Below are 18,055 nucleotides of genomic sequence, written 5' to 3' on the forward strand. Positions count from 1 at the left end.
ATCCAATAAATAACTAATTCTATTTTCTCTTTTAATTTTTCTCTCAAGGATATTACAATAACCTCCTAAGTGATCTTACTGCCCACAGTCTCTCTCCAATAATTGATCCTTTAGACTTATGAATATTTAATCATCTAAAACATATCCTGTGCTTTTATACAAACTTTGAACTGCTTCTACTACCTAAAGGGTAAAGTCCAAGTTCTATCATAATGCTCATACCATACTTTTCCGCTTTTATTCTTCATTGCCCCTTTCCACATACACACCTCTAACTTTACTGGTTTACTGCTACATGAATACACATTCACAGTGTAATCTTTTGTGCTATTTTGAAACATTATGTTGCCTCCTACTTTGCCTATCAAAATCTCGCTTAGCCTTTAAGATCCAGTCTAAATGCCCTGTCTTCCCTGAAGCTTCCTGCCTCAACTAATCCCAAAATACATTGGCCATCGCCATTTTGCAACTCTTTCATTCAACTTTGTGAGAAGCCTTAGTCTTAGTACCTAGCCAAAGGCTTAGTGGATAGTAATAGGTTATGTGTGTGTGTGTGTGTGTGTGTGTATGTAGTCATATATGTCACTTAACAATGGTGGTATGTTCTGAGAAATGTGTCTTTAGGCAATTTTATAGTTGCCTGAACATCATAGAGTGTATAAAAACAATCCTAAATAGTATAACCTCTTACACACTTAGGCTGTATGGTACAGCTTATTTTTCCTAGGCCATAAGCCTGTATAGCATGTTAATACTGAATACTATAGGCAACTGTGACACAATGGTAAATATTTATGTATCTAAACATAGGAAAGGTATAATAAAAATGCAGTATTATAGTATTATGGGACCACAGTTGTACATGTGTGACATCATTAAGTGAAATGTTGTTAGGCAATAAATGACTGAATATGTATGTAGAGTAGTTAAATAAATCCATGAATGAAATGAATGAACATCTATCATCAACAAGGTTTATACTAACGGTGTTCTCTTTGACTGCCAACCTTAGTATCTAGACTTTCTTAAACAATCCTCATTTGAGTAAGTTTTCCAATTTTCCCAGGATTATATGTTTTATATTTGATTATCTGCTTAAAAATATGGTCCTCATTTTCCTGGTCTCTAGGCTGAAACAGGTTTTGGGCATATTGCACGGTTCAATGTTCAGTGAGTGGTGGATTATGCTGGGCACCACACTGGATTCATCTGAGATTTCCCCATAGTTTTCCCCAAGCCCAGCTGCTTGTCTTAACATCATTGCTCCTCCCTTCTCTTTCCCTGCCTCTCCTCATTTCCTATCACCAGAGTAGAGAGAGAGAGACCTATTTCCCTCTGCTAACTGTGTCTGAAGTGGTAGAGTTGATCAATGAGTTACCGTGCCTGTCCAGGAAAGCCAGTTTGATTGTCCTCTTGTGGCTTGGCTGACAGCATTCAGCCTTTTATGAACTGAATAGTGAAGCACTCTTTGGAGCTCAGTTTCGCCTATTTATAGTGGATTCCAGCTGTATGTTTTATGTCTGCTGTTGTTATATTGTTGCTATTGGTATTAATCTCTGGCTAGTTTATTTGCTGTGGATTTATAATGGCTTTACACCATAAAAATGAAAAAGAGAAAGTAATAGAGCAAACTTTAGATACTGAGGAAGTCCACATGAAAGGGTGAAGATACTGTAGGCTAATCAAGACCTGCATAGCTTTATAAGTCTAGCTGTACTACTGCAGAAAGGAGACTGGCTTGGATAATAACACTTTCCATACCTGTTGAAGATGAAATAAGTTTGGGTTTTTTTTCACTGTAGCAACAGAAAGGCTTTCGCCTGGGAGCATGACCATTGCCATAGCAATTCCTACATTAGGAGTCAGGGAGCAACATGGAGTAAGGTGTCCTCTTTGGCTTAGTATCTATTTGACTTTTAATACTAGTTGTTAAAAGGGTCTTTTCAAAAAATTTTCCATGAAGACCTACAATTCCAGCTTAGGACAGTGGCCACAATTTTAGAACTCCATGTTCTACGATTTTCATAGCAACGTGTGTACTTCAGATTCCTCTGAGTTTGACAGACACTGTAATTTTCTTGGCACACATGTTTTGCCTAAAAGTGAATGCATTTGTCAAAGCAAGAAGATACCAGTGATAGGTGCCACAAAAATAATTAGATAGATAATCCCTCTTTGATAGGGGAGCTATTAAAAAAATTAAAATTTAAAATATAACCAGACTTCAACCTAATTAACATATTTTATTGAAATGCTTTTAAAATTCTTTTCTGAAAATTTGAAATAGATAGGTAAACTTTACTTAAGGAGGTACCCACAATAGTGTACCTCTGTATTTGTCTTTCTCCTGATGAGATGGTCCAGCAATTTTAAGACCTTCATTATGGAAAAGATACTAATTATAGGAGTAATTAGAAATATGATTGAGATCCTTAAGTATGACAGGGATTTCAAATTGCTGCAAACTCTTACTAATTCTTTAACCTTCAGATTTGTCTCTTCTTTGGTGAAACCTTTATGATCAGTTTCACCTTCTTCCACCTGCCCCAGGCAGAGCTGATTAGTCTCCTTGTTACAGTGTTGTCCTCTCTTATTCCTCTTTCACAGTATTTTTCACACTGTAGAACAATGATTCAGTTGTGTTTGTCATTTCTATGAGACTGAAAGCTCCATGTGGTGACAGAATCATCATCATCATCATCATCATCATCATCACCTTATCAAAGTTACCATTTATTGAATGCATGCTATAAGCAAACCATTATTCTAAGCAATTATATGAACTTTAAAATCCTCATTTTAAGGTGAGAGCACTGAGGCCCAGATAGGTTTAGCGAGTATTACTCATGTTTATAACTTCCCTCTGAAGGCACTCAGTGATGTTTGTTGAATTAATTTCATCTTGGATAATTTCTACAGTCTGTTGTTTAGATATAAAATTAGCTATATGGTTGAATATAAAGACCATGTCTTAAAAATGGTCTCTCTTGCTTCACTTCAAATTTAATTCAATAAATACATTTTATTTCCATGGTTTTGCTTCTTGTTGACAAAGGTGGGAGTGGTCTAATGTTTGCTAGTAGGTGCATGTGTGAAATGGTGAAGTCTTTAGGGGAACTATCACTGTGACCCAGGATTATGGACTCTGTAATGTACATATACTATCCTCCCAATTTCCCCCAACCACTTTCAAATTCATGTCTGTGATCTGAGTCATTGATTGATTCATTTATTCATTCAACTTTGAATGAACTCAGACTATGCTCTAAAATATGATAGTGAATATAACAGAGAATAGCTACTCTCAAACTGCTTCCAGTCTAGTGGAGTTAGGTTGATAAGGACAGGATAGAGCTTGGTAAATACCACCAGAAAGGTTAACAAAGAAACACAAAGAAGGTACCTAACCTTGTGTTATGAGAGTTCAGGAAAGGCTTCCTTCTCTATTCAGACTTCACACATAAGAGGATAGGAAGCAAAGAGAATGTAGGAAGAGTCATCCAGGAATAGGCAGGTGTAAAGGTCTTAAGGAATAACATGTTTGGGAAATTGCAAACATGTAGTTCAGTATGACTTGAACGTAAAGTAAGATTACAGACAAGTGTGCAGAGAGAAACAGGCCAGAATATGAAACCTCCTGTATGTCATACTTTTTAGTTCCAACAAAGGAAAGGCAATGAGGAAGTATGAAGGAGGTATAAGAACTAGAGAGTAAAAGGCAACATTTAAATTTAGAGTATGCTGCTACAAGCAATAGATAGATTTTTCACCCTATAAGTACTTATTACGTATCAAAACCCTGTAGATGGAGCAGAGAGGCACAATCGTGGAGGCAGAGAGATCAGTTGGCAAAGAGGATGTTAGTATGACTATGGAGGAGGTAGAAATAAAAGAAGATTTATTTATACTCCATTTTCCTGAGCTTCTTTGCTAATTACCACCTAATGAGGAAAATCATTGAATTAAGAGTTTAGCACACATGGACTTACCACTTAGCTTGTAAGTTCTACTCCATATTTTTCTATCTGATACATACTTACTAACTAGTCTGGCAAATGGCTCAGTAAGTAGGAAGGGTAATTGGTTTGGGAAGAGACAGATTTGGGTTCAAATTATAGCTCTGCTACTTTGTAATGGGTGGATGTGAGCACCTGTTTCATGTAGGTTCCTAAAACCAGCAATCCTATTCCCTTTATTCCCCTCCTACAAGCCTCACCTTGACAACACATCTGTTTCTGTTTTTGTTGTAAAATTACACCGTTTTAGGCTGGTGCCATCGAAAGAGGGTTGAGATTAGAAAACAAGGAAGGTCAAAGAATGAATCACATCATAGGCATTTAGAGTGACGACTATTCTTTGAAGGGTAATCCCCTTGGTCAAAATCTTTGCCTCATAAAATACCGAAAACACATAACCGAAGGCTAATTTTTCTGTTGCATGGTGAATTTTCATAATAGAATTTTAGTTCAATCAACTTTTATGCCACCGTGTGCCATTTCTAAGCATGCTGAGTACTTTACAAATGTAACCCCATTCAATCTTCATCATGAACATATGAGGTAGTTATTATGTGTTCATTTTGCAAATGAGAAAGCTGAGGCTCAGATCAGTGAAATCCCCACACCCCCAGAAGCACTGAGAGGGCTAAACCCCACCCCTAAGCTCATCAAGCTCCAAGGCCCACGTTTCTTCCAGGATACATGGTGACCTTTTCCATGGAAGAAACACTCAAGGCATAGAAAGGAAACATTGAAGAAGTAAAATAATGTCCCTCTCTGCCCTCAGAAAATGTGTACTATGGTATAATATGCACATAGCTATAATGACTAACAACGAATGTATAGGTGCTACTATGTGTACACCTGACATAGACTGATCGTGTTGATGAGGATGCCAGTGTAAGCTTTCCTCGTCCCACCCTGTCCCCAGGAACTGAACACCATGGCTTTGTCATCCTCCCCTGGCAAGCTCTTTGGAAGACAATGGAGGTGTGAGTGGGCCAAATGGGGTGTCATGAACAGGCTGTCTCCATGGAGGAGTAGAATTAGTGCCATTGTAGCAATTAGGGCAATGACATGGCTCTCAACAAGTTAACTACTCAGCCAGGGCAGTGTTCCACACACTGAGCCTGAGAGGCTAGACTCCAGATCAACTTTCTGGCTACTGAAGTGAATAATCTAGTCTCCGGGCAATTCCCACAGAGCCTCCTGTGGGAGGTTTGGCCAACCTGGTTTGGTTGACCAAGCAGTATAATTAGTCAGGAATGTTCAGAAATAAGCATTACTGAAGGAGAATTAAAAACCATTACTCATGGCTGCATCTATCCCCAAAATGGTAGAAACTGCTTCTGGAATAACCAAGTAGGCCAACAAAAGGAAAGAAAGAAAAAAGAAAAAAGGTAGGCCCGTAATTCTAGATGAAGAATTTAAAGATTCAGTTTATTTCAGTAGGGTTGGCCACTGGTCAATTTTTAAGTAAAAGTTGCCTCTTCCCAAACTCTGGTTTACATTAGAAGGGATTTTTCCCTAAATATTAATACTTCTGGCTGTTCTCCATGCCTTTCTGCACTTGGCGTCTTGGGGAGGGTCAGTGCCTAATATGATTAGTAAATTTGTGAAGAAGAAAGCTCAGCTCAGCAACTCCTCCTGGGAACAAATGCCCACAGGGAGCAGGGGTCCTTCACTGTCCACCCAATCTGTAAATCTTACCTGTATGGTCTGGGACTTGGCAGGGAGAGTGGTGAACCTTAGTCTGAGATTTAGTGTTAAGAAGCCTAGTTAGCTCTCATACTTGGCTGCATCCTCTACCTTAGCTGTCATTGGTCATAAAGGGCTATTTCAATGACCATCTTTCACTCATTGCTCAATTTGTGCAGAACTCAGGTGAAGAATAGAGTCGTTAATTATTCTGGCTTGCTCAGAACCCCCACACCCTCATGAAAGTGAAACTGTAATAAATCATATTATTATGTCCATGTGGAAGAGGGAATGTGGAGGACTCAGGATAGAATCTCTGTTGCCTCCATTGGTTACATTACTGAGGTACAGTGTGGAATTGTCTGCTCACAGATGCCCATAAAAGTCATGTGTGTGTTTGGGGAATTAAGCTGATAGTCATCAAAACCATTAATAAAATTAGCTAAGCTTGGTCAGTCACTCAGAAAGCCTGCATGGCCTTTGGTGATAGGTCTGGCAGCTGTACAAACTGCCCCAGGCCATTGGAGCACTTAGAATTTTGTAGACTACATTAGTAACTCTGGTAAAGAAGTGAATCAGAATCCTAGTGTCATAGAACCTCACATTCATTTCAAATAAGACATTAAAAGGATCCTAGATAATAATCTGGAATTAATTATATCTTATTATTTTCATCTCCCAACCTCATTTCTCAGCACCTTACTCACCTATTTGAGTTATGTGCTTTAACTCAGTGGTCCCTAGTTAAAGGGACTGGTTTGGCACTAGGGACTGGTTTCATGGAAGACAATTTTTCCACGGATCGGGGGTGGGTATGGAACAGGAGGTAGCGCTCAGGTGGTGATGTGAGCAATGGGGAGCAGCTGTAACTACAGATGAAGCTTCACTCCTGCTGCGCAGCCAGGTTCCTGACGGGCTGTGGACTGTTGTGGGTGGGGACTGCAGCTTTAACTCATTAATGTATTTCCTTCCAATATATTATAGTAAACACACCCAGGTTTATAAAAAATTTGGGGACCTGAACAGAGATGAAAAGAGAACAAAGCAAGGCTGCAATCAGGTATTAATGGTCACTCATGAGGCTCGTTAGATTGTGGGGAAGGGGAGAATGGTAGATGAAAAGGGGAGAATTTTGGATCCCTTGGAATAGTGACAAGAATTCATAATGCCCACTCCAGAGGCTCTGTAGTCCAGGTGGAGAAACAGAGGTACGCAGTCAGGTGTTGGATTTCAGAGCTTAGAATCAACCAGATTGTGGCTCTAAGAATTCTTCCTGGTCTTTCCATGGAAGGGCCATGTGCTCCTAGTTTTACTGTGGGACTCTTAAAGTTGCCATCGATAAAAAAGAAAAGTAGTTATATTATGCACTCACTCTATTCAATGACTATCCTTTGAGTGCCTGCTGGATGTCAGACATAGTGCTCAGCTCAGGGGAGAGGAAGGGAAAGCTGGGAATGTTTAATGGTGGCCAATGAGGAAGGCTCAGTATCCTGTCCATGTATTCGGTACTTTATAAATACTTACTACTGTAGGGTTAACATTCTGTGCTTTAATGGATTGAATTAAATTTTTAAAACTTGAATTCTCCACATCATGGGAAGATACATGAGAATAATGGATGTCCTCATAGTTCCGACAAAAAAGACACCACATTATTTTATTGTTGAGAGTAATAAAAATTGCCCTAATCCTTCAGTGAGCAAATGGCTCTCCGAGAGAGATAGTGGGGGCAGGCAATGGTTTCAAGGAGAAGAGATTTGCTGGAATTCACTAATGAAGACATGAAAATGTCAAAACACAATTGAAGGCTTAAAACATATCCAAGGGCACAGATTTGGAAAAGTGCCTTTTTAAAGAAAATGCCACGGTATATGTATCATGTAGAACTAATCGTTATTGGACTATGAACAATGGCTGTTGGTCATAAATTCAAGGGTGACTGCTCATAATGGCCACAGAGGGCCCTGCACATCTTGCCAACTGGCCAAATCTTCTTTTAGCAATTTTATGAGGAATTGGCACAAGAGAAGAAGGATAGAGATAGGTGCCCTTCCTCTTGCTCCTATAACTAAGAAAAAGTCAGAGTTATTGATAATTAAGGTCATCTAGCCAAGCTATCCATTTGAAAAGGAGATTTCCCAAGGGATATTCTAAACAGTAAGGTATCCAGGACTCCACCAGCCCATATGACTTATACAGGTGAATCAGGGTACCCCCTTTGTGGAGGTGCATAATTTGGTGAGCAGGTAACTCCTCTGTGAGACTGGAAAGCGGTACCCTTTTTATTGGGTGGTTTGACGTGTTGCTATGACAAAGAGCAAGGCTTGGTGAGTGGTGGTGAGGGGTAAAATTCAGACCCCATCTGTCCCTGTGGGTGGGCACTCTCCTGCAGTGTCCATTCAATGCAGACGTAGGAGGAAGCCCTGTAGAGGACAAAGCAGATGCTAGTTTATGTATCAAAGATCCAGACAGAGAATCAGATTCATGCAGGAGGTGATGCAACTGGGAAGTCCTGATAAGCTTTGATGGGACAATATAGAGCAGTAATTACTGGACCCTAATTCCTTAGAACATCACCCTGGATAATTTCTCCCCCTTTACTGGCAACTGAGGAGCTCCATAGTTCTTGCTAGTAGTTTTTCCTGTCCTGGCCCACTGATTAGCCTCTTGGAAGTCTCAGAGGAGCACAGCAAGGAAGGCAGAGGGAAGCTCCTGCGTGCCTCTCTCTAAATTCAGAAGAGATTAAACCATTTTGGCTAACTCACTTCTTTGTTCAAGCTCTAAGCTTTCTTGTCAATAAAACAAAAAAATTACACGAATAATTTGGAAGACCCTTTCCAGCTCTAAAGTCTGAGCTAAGCAGAGCCACATTTTCTGTGATGACTGACTTACATGACAACTCTCAGATAAAATATTAAAACTGTCCAGAGAAACACTGGCACATTTTTTTTTTTTTTTTTTTTTTTGAGACAGAGTCTCACTTTGTTGCCCGGGCTAGAGTGAGTGCCGTGGCATCAGCCTCGCTCACAGCAACCTCAGACTCCTGGGCTTAAGCGATCCTACTGCCTCAGCCTCCTGAGTAGCTGGGACTACAGGCATGCGCCACCATGCCCGGCTAATTTTTTTGTATATATATTTTTAGTTGGCCAGATAATTTCTTTCTATTTTTTTTTTAGTAGAGACGGGGTCTCACTCTTGCTCAGGCTGGTCTCGAACTCCTGACCTCGAGTGATCCACCCGCCTCGGCCTCCCAGAGCTAGGATTACAGGCGTGAGCCACCGCGCCCGGCCATATTTGTTAACAATATTTTTTTAAATTGTGAAATGTGGCAAAGAGTTTTTTTTTTTCTTTTTTTGGTTGCACATTTCTTAAAGTAAACTCTAGTTTACTCTATAAATATAATTTCTATTTTTGCTTTAATTTGAAGGAATCCAAGCTAAAAGAAAGGCATAAATTATTTAATTTCCAGTCAATCCTCAGAGAGCCCACAGTTAACATAGCATGTATAAACATTTCTGCAGATTTTTGAGAGGTAATGTTCATGCTAGCCAAAAGGGAATGAGTGGCAAGGCCACAATCTATGAGTCATGTTAGAAGGGTCTGAAATAATAAGTACTAGTTTTAAAATTGCAAACTCAATCTTTCAATGTGGTTATTCAAAAAAAATACAGAGCTCTCGCTATTTCAGCAAGACATATATTTTAAAATTTCAGATAAACCATAGATGATTGGTGAAATGAGTTAGGGCCCATTTTGGAGTAAAGGGCTCCCCAAAAGGCAGGTTTCTGATAAAAGTAATATGAAAAATAAGTTTTTCTTTCATCCTAGAAACTTCAATTTACTATGCTCCGCATAAAGTCCACAAGGCTTAAGAAAACTTGCCACATGAGCATATTTTCAGAGTCATACACTGAGATGCTGAACTCCAATTTGTGTTTGTCTAATCAGAGTTTTTGGGTGATAAAGATATTCCAGAGATACCAGATGCTACAAATATTTCACACTATTTAAGAGTATTAGTGAGTATTTGTCAGAAAAGTCAAACAATCTAGATGAATTTAAATCAAATACAATAAATTATTTACTTGAGATTCTTATTCCCTAGGCCCAGTTTTGAATAAATGACTACAGGATGCCTAGCAGGACTGGAAAATGTCTCTCTAAGTGACCATGTTGAATTCATTATATTCTTCCAGCCATAAAAAATTAAGGGAAAAGAGAAACAAAAGCAAAGGGAATTGAAAGGATAATACATTTAGCTCAAAAATATTTAAACTATTTTTGTACTTTCAAGCAGCATGTCTTGGAAGACTGAAAATAAGAATATAAATTAATGTGGGCGCAACAAAATGGGAGCTATATATGCAGGTAAACCAGATCATCAAACATGGGAAATCTCTGGTCTCCACAAATTTGGGAGCTGAGGATTCAGTTGTGGGCCACAGAGAGGTTGGCACTCTGTTCAGAATCACCTCCATACTTTTTCTGTGTTCTCACCCTTGAGATTTTGAGCTGCTTTCCTATCCAACTGTTTCTCCTATCTCCAATGTCCCCTTCCTTGCTTACTATCCAGGTGCCCAGCTCACTGTCCTTGGTTCTCTGATGGCTCTTCTCTGATAACTGTATTGAAGGGATCTAGAAGGAAAACATATGATTTGGATCTCCCAAATATTCTCAAATAATGTCAGATGGCCCTAAGAGAGCTTTGGGTTATCAAATATCTGTGTTTATCTTATTTTCTGCCTTTTAATGTTCTTTGCTTAAAAAAAAAAAAACAGTGCCTCAAAGAGGACTTCCCCAATCACCCCGTTTAGAGTAGAATTCCATCCTCCTTATGGTCCAAGTCCTGGTCATCAAAACTCAGCAAGAGTGTTGAGTGGGAAGTGCTGAGGCCCTGTCCTTCACTCGGTGACCTTGCAGGGAAGGGGTAGTTGAGAATGACCACCAGACTCCCTCTTCTACTCCCCCATCTTCTGTCTGGGACCTCCCATGGGCAGAGCCCTGTCTGGAGGAAGGGTGTGGAAAAGGGTAGAGTACTCTGGAGGAGCTGGAACTCTCCATACACTGCTTGGCTTTCTACCTCTCCCCAGTGTTTTATTTCCCTTAGAACCCCTGATGATGTTATGCTAACTTTGTTTGTTGATTATTTTTGTGGTGAGAAAGAAGCTTTATGGAAACAGTGACTTTATTTTGGATTCTCTCTAGTTTTCTAGAAAGCTGCTTGGCACATAGTATGTACTCATGAAGTGTGTGTGAAGGAAAGGAAAGAAGAAAGGAAGTAATGAAAGGAAAGAGAGAGGGAAAGAAGGAAAGAAGGAAGGAGGGAGGGAGGGAAGGAAGGAAGGAAGGAAGGAAGGAAGGAAGGAAGGAAGGAAGGAAGGAAGGAAGGAAGAAAGGAAGGAATGAAGGGAAAGAGAGAGGGAAAGAAGGAAAGAAGGAAGGAGGGAGGGAGGGAAAGAAGGAAGGAAGGAAGGAGGGAGGGAGGGAGGGAAGGAAGGAAGGAAGGAAGGAAGGAAGGAAGGAAGGCAGGCAAAGAAAGAAAACAAGAAACTTTCCATATATGTAGATTACCAGGAAGATTTTTCTCTGGCAGCATGTGAGATGATTGTAGGTGGTATGTGGATAACTACTTTTTATTTACTTATTATGCACTTATTTTAATGGTTATTAGATGACTCTGTATGATGAAGCTTGATTACATATTTAAATATAAAAGTCAACTTACAGAAAAATATTAAATACATATTATTAAGAGTAAGCATAAATACATGAAGTTTGAGTGAAAGTAAAGTGAAAGGTCCTCCATAACTCCTATGTTTTTGTAAACAACAATAACAAGCATGACCCTTTGTATCTCTTTACTGCTGTTCAAACATGTTTCACACCCACTGTGTGATCTCATAACAATACTAATTGCCAGAGCATTAAAAAGGCATTTTCCAGGGTCCTGGATCAAGTTGGTGATAGATTCAGGAACACAGCTCAGGTGTTCTGACTCGAGGACAGTTCTCCCATGGCTTGCTAAGCATGGGGCTCCCCAGGTAGATCAATAGTGACTGTCACACACAGGCCATTTCCATAGGCTGTGGCAGTAAACGCATGTGCTCTGCAGCCAGATTGCTCTAGCTCAGTCCTGGTACCACCAGTCATAGTGGTGACCTTGGGTAAGTTACTGATCCTCTCTGCACCTTGATTTCTTCATCTGTAACATTAATAATAATCCCTTTCTCATTGGGTCATTGCAAGAACTAAACAAATTAATGTAAAACACCTAGAAAAGTGTCTGGGACATAATAAGTATGTTGGTTTTTTAGTGTGGGAATGTTTCTAATCGGCTAGAATCATACTCTTCTTACTTTCCCAGCTTATGTGTGCAGAAAAAGACTCAAACAGCATACCCTGCATCAGTCTGGGGTGCTCAGCAGTGATTTACAGATGCTGGAGTATTGGGTGAGAGACAGATGCATTATAATAATTAAACTCTGAGTGAATGGGCATTTCGTAAATATGGGAGATGACAAGAGAATTTACTGAAATGATGCAAAATGCACACGTCATGACTGTCAGCTCTGGAATAATGTGAAAAAATATTTTGATGTGAGGCTAAACATATTTCTATTAATAATAATGGGGTCTACATTTTTACTTTTCCCCCTGGGGACCTACACTTGAATTTATTTGCAATATGGAATTCTGTCCTATGTGCCACACACCTGGGATACGCTGGGCTTGCCTAAACCTTGTGTGGTATGACATATGATTAAGTCAGTTGTATACATTTGTGCAAATTTACACACTGCCATACACATTCTCTGAGCAGTGTTCTTACCCGACAGCAACCCTATCTCCCTCCTCCCATTGTTTTAATCAGTCCCTATTTATTTAGAATCCTTATTTTTTTCTCCTCCTCCACCTTCAGTCAATGGGAAAGTCAATGGGAGAGCACAAAGCCTCCCAGATTGAGCATTCACTCAGTGATCTTTTGAATGTCCGCACAGTTTTCAGCTAGTTCTCTTAGACAGGTAATGAGGGTAGGAAGCAGGGAATTGGATGACACACGAGCCCCCTCTGCACAGCTCCATGTTATTAAGGTTGTCTCACTTTCAAGAGGATGCTGGATCTCGAATGAACGATGGTATCACTTCTATTAGAAAGGAAAAAAATGAATATATTAATAGATACAAAAAAGGAAGCAAACAGGCTGTCACAATGTCAATCAGGTGGTCCCAAAAGAGAGTGATCTTAAGTCTTGGTGAGAAAATGCTTGGTGTGGGCTCTCCTGAACTGATCCGACAGCAGAGCAGTGGTGTCTTCACAGAAAGGCGATTCTGGACACCAACTGCAATTCCTTTTGGAAAGGCTTCAGAGAAAAAAGGCCCTGCTGGTCTCTTAAGATTATAGATAATATCCCTATTTTATTGATAATATCTATGTGCCTATAAAAGATTCTGCTATGTTTTTTAGTTGAGTATTTATGTGAGACTCTGTTCCATTTAGGTAGGTCCCGTTGGATGCTTTTAAAAAAGGAGAAATACACAAAATTTAATCCCCTGGTCATCTCGTACATTTTTTTCAATGCAATTTTTTTCAAACCTGAATGGTGAAGGGCGTCTTTATTTATCAGAATTCCATTTGGGGCCTTAAAATTAAAGATCCTAATAAGAGTTGAGCCTTCAGACATTCCCAGGTGTGGAGATGGGGGAGGTTAACAAGATACTGACCCAGATGACCTGCCTGGACTTTGTGCTGGATTGGGTTTGTGGAGTCAGAGATTTTGAGCAAACATGACCTAAACAACGGTAAGAATGAGCACCACAGCTGCCGAATCAAATAGGCTGGAGGACTGATTGGCTGGACCATCAGGCTTTGGATTTAGGGCCAAGAAGAAAATAAATAGTCAAGAATGTGGTTATAAAAAGAGCTTGAGTTTTTCTCATCTTCTTAATGGGAAGGAATACTGATAGTACATACTTCATAGGGCCGTTGTGAGAATTAATTGGGATAATAAATACAAAGCTCTCAGCAAAGTGTCTGTGACTAAATAATAGCATCTTTGCTTTTGTTTTTATCATTATAACATTAATAATAATAATTATTAATTATGATTGAAGCTGCACAGAAGAGGAAACCATCTTACAGTGATAAAGTATTCCAAGAAGTCTTTTGTAACATTAAAGAATATTGCATATATCTAACCTTGACTATCTGAGGGAGACATGAGCATATGGCAGAAGGGTTTTAAAAAATTTTATTTTCTGCAATACCAAAGGTGAATTGGGAGTAAAGAAGCAGACAGGATAACAGATGAAGAAATTTCAATGAGTCAGAAAAATGCAGTCCTGAGAGCTTTTCCAATTTTATACTAGGGAAGGCCTGCAATTTTTTTCTTATTATTTTAGTCACATGCAATGCTTTCCAAAGGTCTCATTAAAAATGATGCCACTTGGCATATTCCCCTTACCAAATGTAACCCAAGTTCAGCCTGAAATCTGGCCTTTTGTTTTGTCCGTGAACAAGAGAGAGTGACTATTACTCTAAACAGAGAATCCACAGAATGTCTTAAATAAGCATATCATTGTCAAAACACAGAGCTTCTGGAAGGCAACAGCTCCAAGATGAATAAGATCTTGATGACGATGTTTGTAGTGACAGTCACTGAAGTAGCCCACTGTTAGGGGCTGAATCACGTACCCCCCAAATTCATATGTGGGGCCCTAATTTCCACTACCTCCGAATGCAACTGTATTTGGAGATAAAGCCTTTAAAGAGGTAAATAAGTTAAAATGGGGCCAGTAGGGTGGGGGTGAAGTCCTTATGTAAAGAGGAAGAGACACAGGGGCCCACACACAGAGGCCATGTGAGGACACAGTGAGAAGGTGGCCATCTGCAAGGCAGGGAGAGATGTTTCAGGAGAAACTAAAGCTACCAACACCTTGATCTTAGACTTCTAGCCTCCAGAATTATGAGAAAATAAATTTCTGTTGTTTAAGGCACCCAATCTGTTGTATTTTATTATGTCACCTGTAGCAAACTAATACACCCACCCATTCTCTACAAACTTTAGCCTTATCTTTCACATTATATGCCACCAAAAGTTCAAGAAATGGGAACACAAGGGCTCAGACTCCACCTCTCTTTATTCAGGGTTTACAGTAACAAGTGTGACAGAGCAGTGGCACCGTCTGTGGATGACACATGTTAAACGTCTGAGTGGTCCTTATGGTTAGACTGAAATACATGATGCTACAGTCTAATTTCAACCCTCAAAAATATGTTGAAGCAAAATGATACAGCTGTTAGGAAAGATCCATGACTTTCCCGTCACTGATAAAGAAATACAGATGCACACAAGTACACGATATACATACATGAGTATACTTAGATGTCCAGATCTTAAAAACAAACAAACAAAAAAAACCCAAAAACCAGAAAGTGAAAAAAAAAAAAACCCTCACACAGGACTTATTTACTCCAACATCCAGAAGTCACGAGGAGTTATCATTTACCAGAAACAAGAGAAATTATGAGAAAACCACTGAGAAGACTTGCAATCACTCTCTTCTGATCTCTTTCTCTCTCTCTCTCTCACCCTCACTCTTGTTCTTTTTTTCACTTTCTGTCTTTCTTTGGACTGGACTAGTGCTGTTATGCATGGTGCTACTACTGAAAGATCTACTATAGTTAGGCCTCAGGTTCTTCCTAGAACTTTAATCGTATTTTCTAAAGCCCCAGGAGTGATTTGAAGCTACCATATCCTGTTAGACTTCCTGTACAACATAACATTAAGAAGAAAAAAAAAAATTAGTGAGGCTAGGACTTCCAATAGTTCTTCTGTCTTCCTGGAAAATCCACGTAGTGGCTTGCAAAGCCTGCACTTATCTCTCTGCCCAGTCACCAGTGTGGTCTTGACTGTGATTCTGCCCCAGGCCGTCAGAGAGCCCCTGGCTGTGCACCATGCGCTGTCTCCAGGCAGAGAGATTGTTTGAGTAACACTGAGTAGAGCAGGGCTCTCGGTTGACAGAGTCTGGCTGGAGGTGCAGCTGGACCTGGGAAAGCGCATGGCACTTCATCATATGTTTCATTGCTATTAATGTGGTGAAAAACATAGTCAGCTCCTCTCTTAAATCACAGAAATCACAGGCAGCAACAGTTAATAGGGAATCCACATGTCAGCTCATCCTGTGTGCTAAGAGAAGCCAGAAGCAGCTCTGTGTTTCAATTAGGTGAGAGTGAGTTTGGTCTGAGTGGTGTACGGCACCCCTTTCTTCCTCCCAGACCCCCGCCTGCCCGCCCTGCTTCTCTCATTAACCTGAGCTTGCAATTAAGACACGATGCACTCAGGACCCAAGTGATCCTCAGGCCTGAGATGTGTCTGTGCCTTTTCCTCCCTTGGTGGAAATGCTGCTGCCCGTTCGAAAAATCCAGAAATAAAGCTGTCAGTTTAAGCACATTAAATCATGAAATGATGAGAGCAAAGCCACTAACCAATCTTGTATCCCAATAACAAACCTCCAGGGGAACATTTGCCTGTCAGAGAAGCTCTTTCCAAAGGTGTCCACCTTTGAAAATATTTTGCACTCTTGAAAAATGCATTAAATTTTATTAAGTCTAAATGAAGTTTGTTTTACTTTTATGTGCTTTAATCTATACTTTAATGCAATGTGAGTTGTTATTGATAGACACATCTCAGTCCCGTTCGAGTGTGAGCAAACGATGCGGCTTACAGAGCAGACTTCTTAAACAGTTTCCATTAGCATGTTGAAGCCATCCGAACAGTAAAAACCACCCGGCAGATATTTATGGACAACGTGAGGCCCTGCAGCTGAGATGTCCGTGCACAGCAGATCTATGGGGGGAGAAATTAAATCAAAAGAGATGAATCAGTGTCTGGTGCGGCTGAAATAAATGTACAAATGTATAATACAAAGAACATAAAATGGTAGAGAGAGAACAGAGAAGGGACAAATCAGATTACAAATTATAGCAGATATGCAGACAATCGTATTCCGTTTATAAAGAGCTTTGCTTCCAAGGATTTCAAGCTACATGTTTAAATAATGACTGCATTATTTAACAAATATTTACAGTGTACCTACTAAGTGCCCTGCATTTGGGGTGCAATGATATAGTCCCTGTACGAAGATTTCACTATCTGTCTGGAGAATGAGACATTGACTCTACTCTTTCTCAAAACTTTATGGAGACATGAAGAATAGTGCTCGGAGAAAAGGTGAACCCTGTCAAGGCCAGGGATTGGGCTTGGTTGGTGGAGAAATCGGGGAAAGGCTTCCCAAGTGGGGTAGCAAGATCCAAAGGAAAGAAGGGCTTAGAGAAGAGGGTGGATTGGTGTGGGGCACCGTGGAGAGGGTGTCTGTGGGACAGGAACACGGACTCGGGAGCAGAGAATGGCGTATGGAAAGGCAGCAAGACAAAAAAGGTCTGGGGCTGGTGGACAGCCCAGAGGACGGCAGATAACATGAGGTGCAGGGGGATGCAAGGCCCAGGAGGGGAACTGGCCTGGCCCCAGCCAAGGCACTTGGGCCACATCTTCTAGTCATGGGGAGCTTGCTGCAGTTTCTAAACAGACATAATCACCTTCGGTTTCCTGGAAGACTGTTCTGGTGTGGAAGATGAACTGAAGCTGGCAAGGGGCACCAAAAGGAAGATTTTACAATAGCTGGAACCAGCTGAACACCCTTCCCCTTTCCTTCCTCCAGGGGCCAGTTTGCAAGGTCTGTGGCTACACTCTAATCCCGTAGGAATCATGTCAGGTGTCTGCCTTCCGTTTTGATCCTGCCTGCTCTCTCAGGCTCTTGCTTTATCCCTTTAACCTGTGTTATTTCTCTTTGTCGTAAGGGCAGTGACACCAAAAACAGAGAGGAGAGCAAGATTTGAGAGACATCTTGAAACACAGCCAACAAATCTGTGTTAGCCTTGGCCACTCAGCCCACACAATGACCAAAATTTGAAGATTGCTTTGGTAACCTATCTTTATTTATTTATTCATTTATTTCTTATTTCTCCTCATCCAAGCCCAAGCCCCTGGAATTTTCATTTGGGTCTGATTTAATGGACATTTCTGTTGTCTGGGAGTGTTCAGATAGCTAGCTCAGTCCGATTGACTCAAGAATTCCAGTGTTTGCTCCTTACCCAAAGGACTTTCTCCCCTAGGGTTCGTGTAACAATCATGTTAACGAACTCTTCATCTAAAGTGGTCTTTAGAGTGTGAAGAAAACAAATCCTATTGCCCAAAGCTACAATGAATACCTCCCAGGTAAATACTGTCCATGAATTAATTGATTTAATCCCATGGTATTTAGGTACTTCTCACATATTATTTTTTTAATCCTTACAGAACA

Source organism: Lemur catta, chromosome 7, assembly GCF_020740605.2.
Source record: "Lemur catta isolate mLemCat1 chromosome 7, mLemCat1.pri, whole genome shotgun sequence".
NCBI classification, from domain to species: domain Eukaryota; kingdom Metazoa; phylum Chordata; class Mammalia; order Primates; family Lemuridae; genus Lemur; species Lemur catta.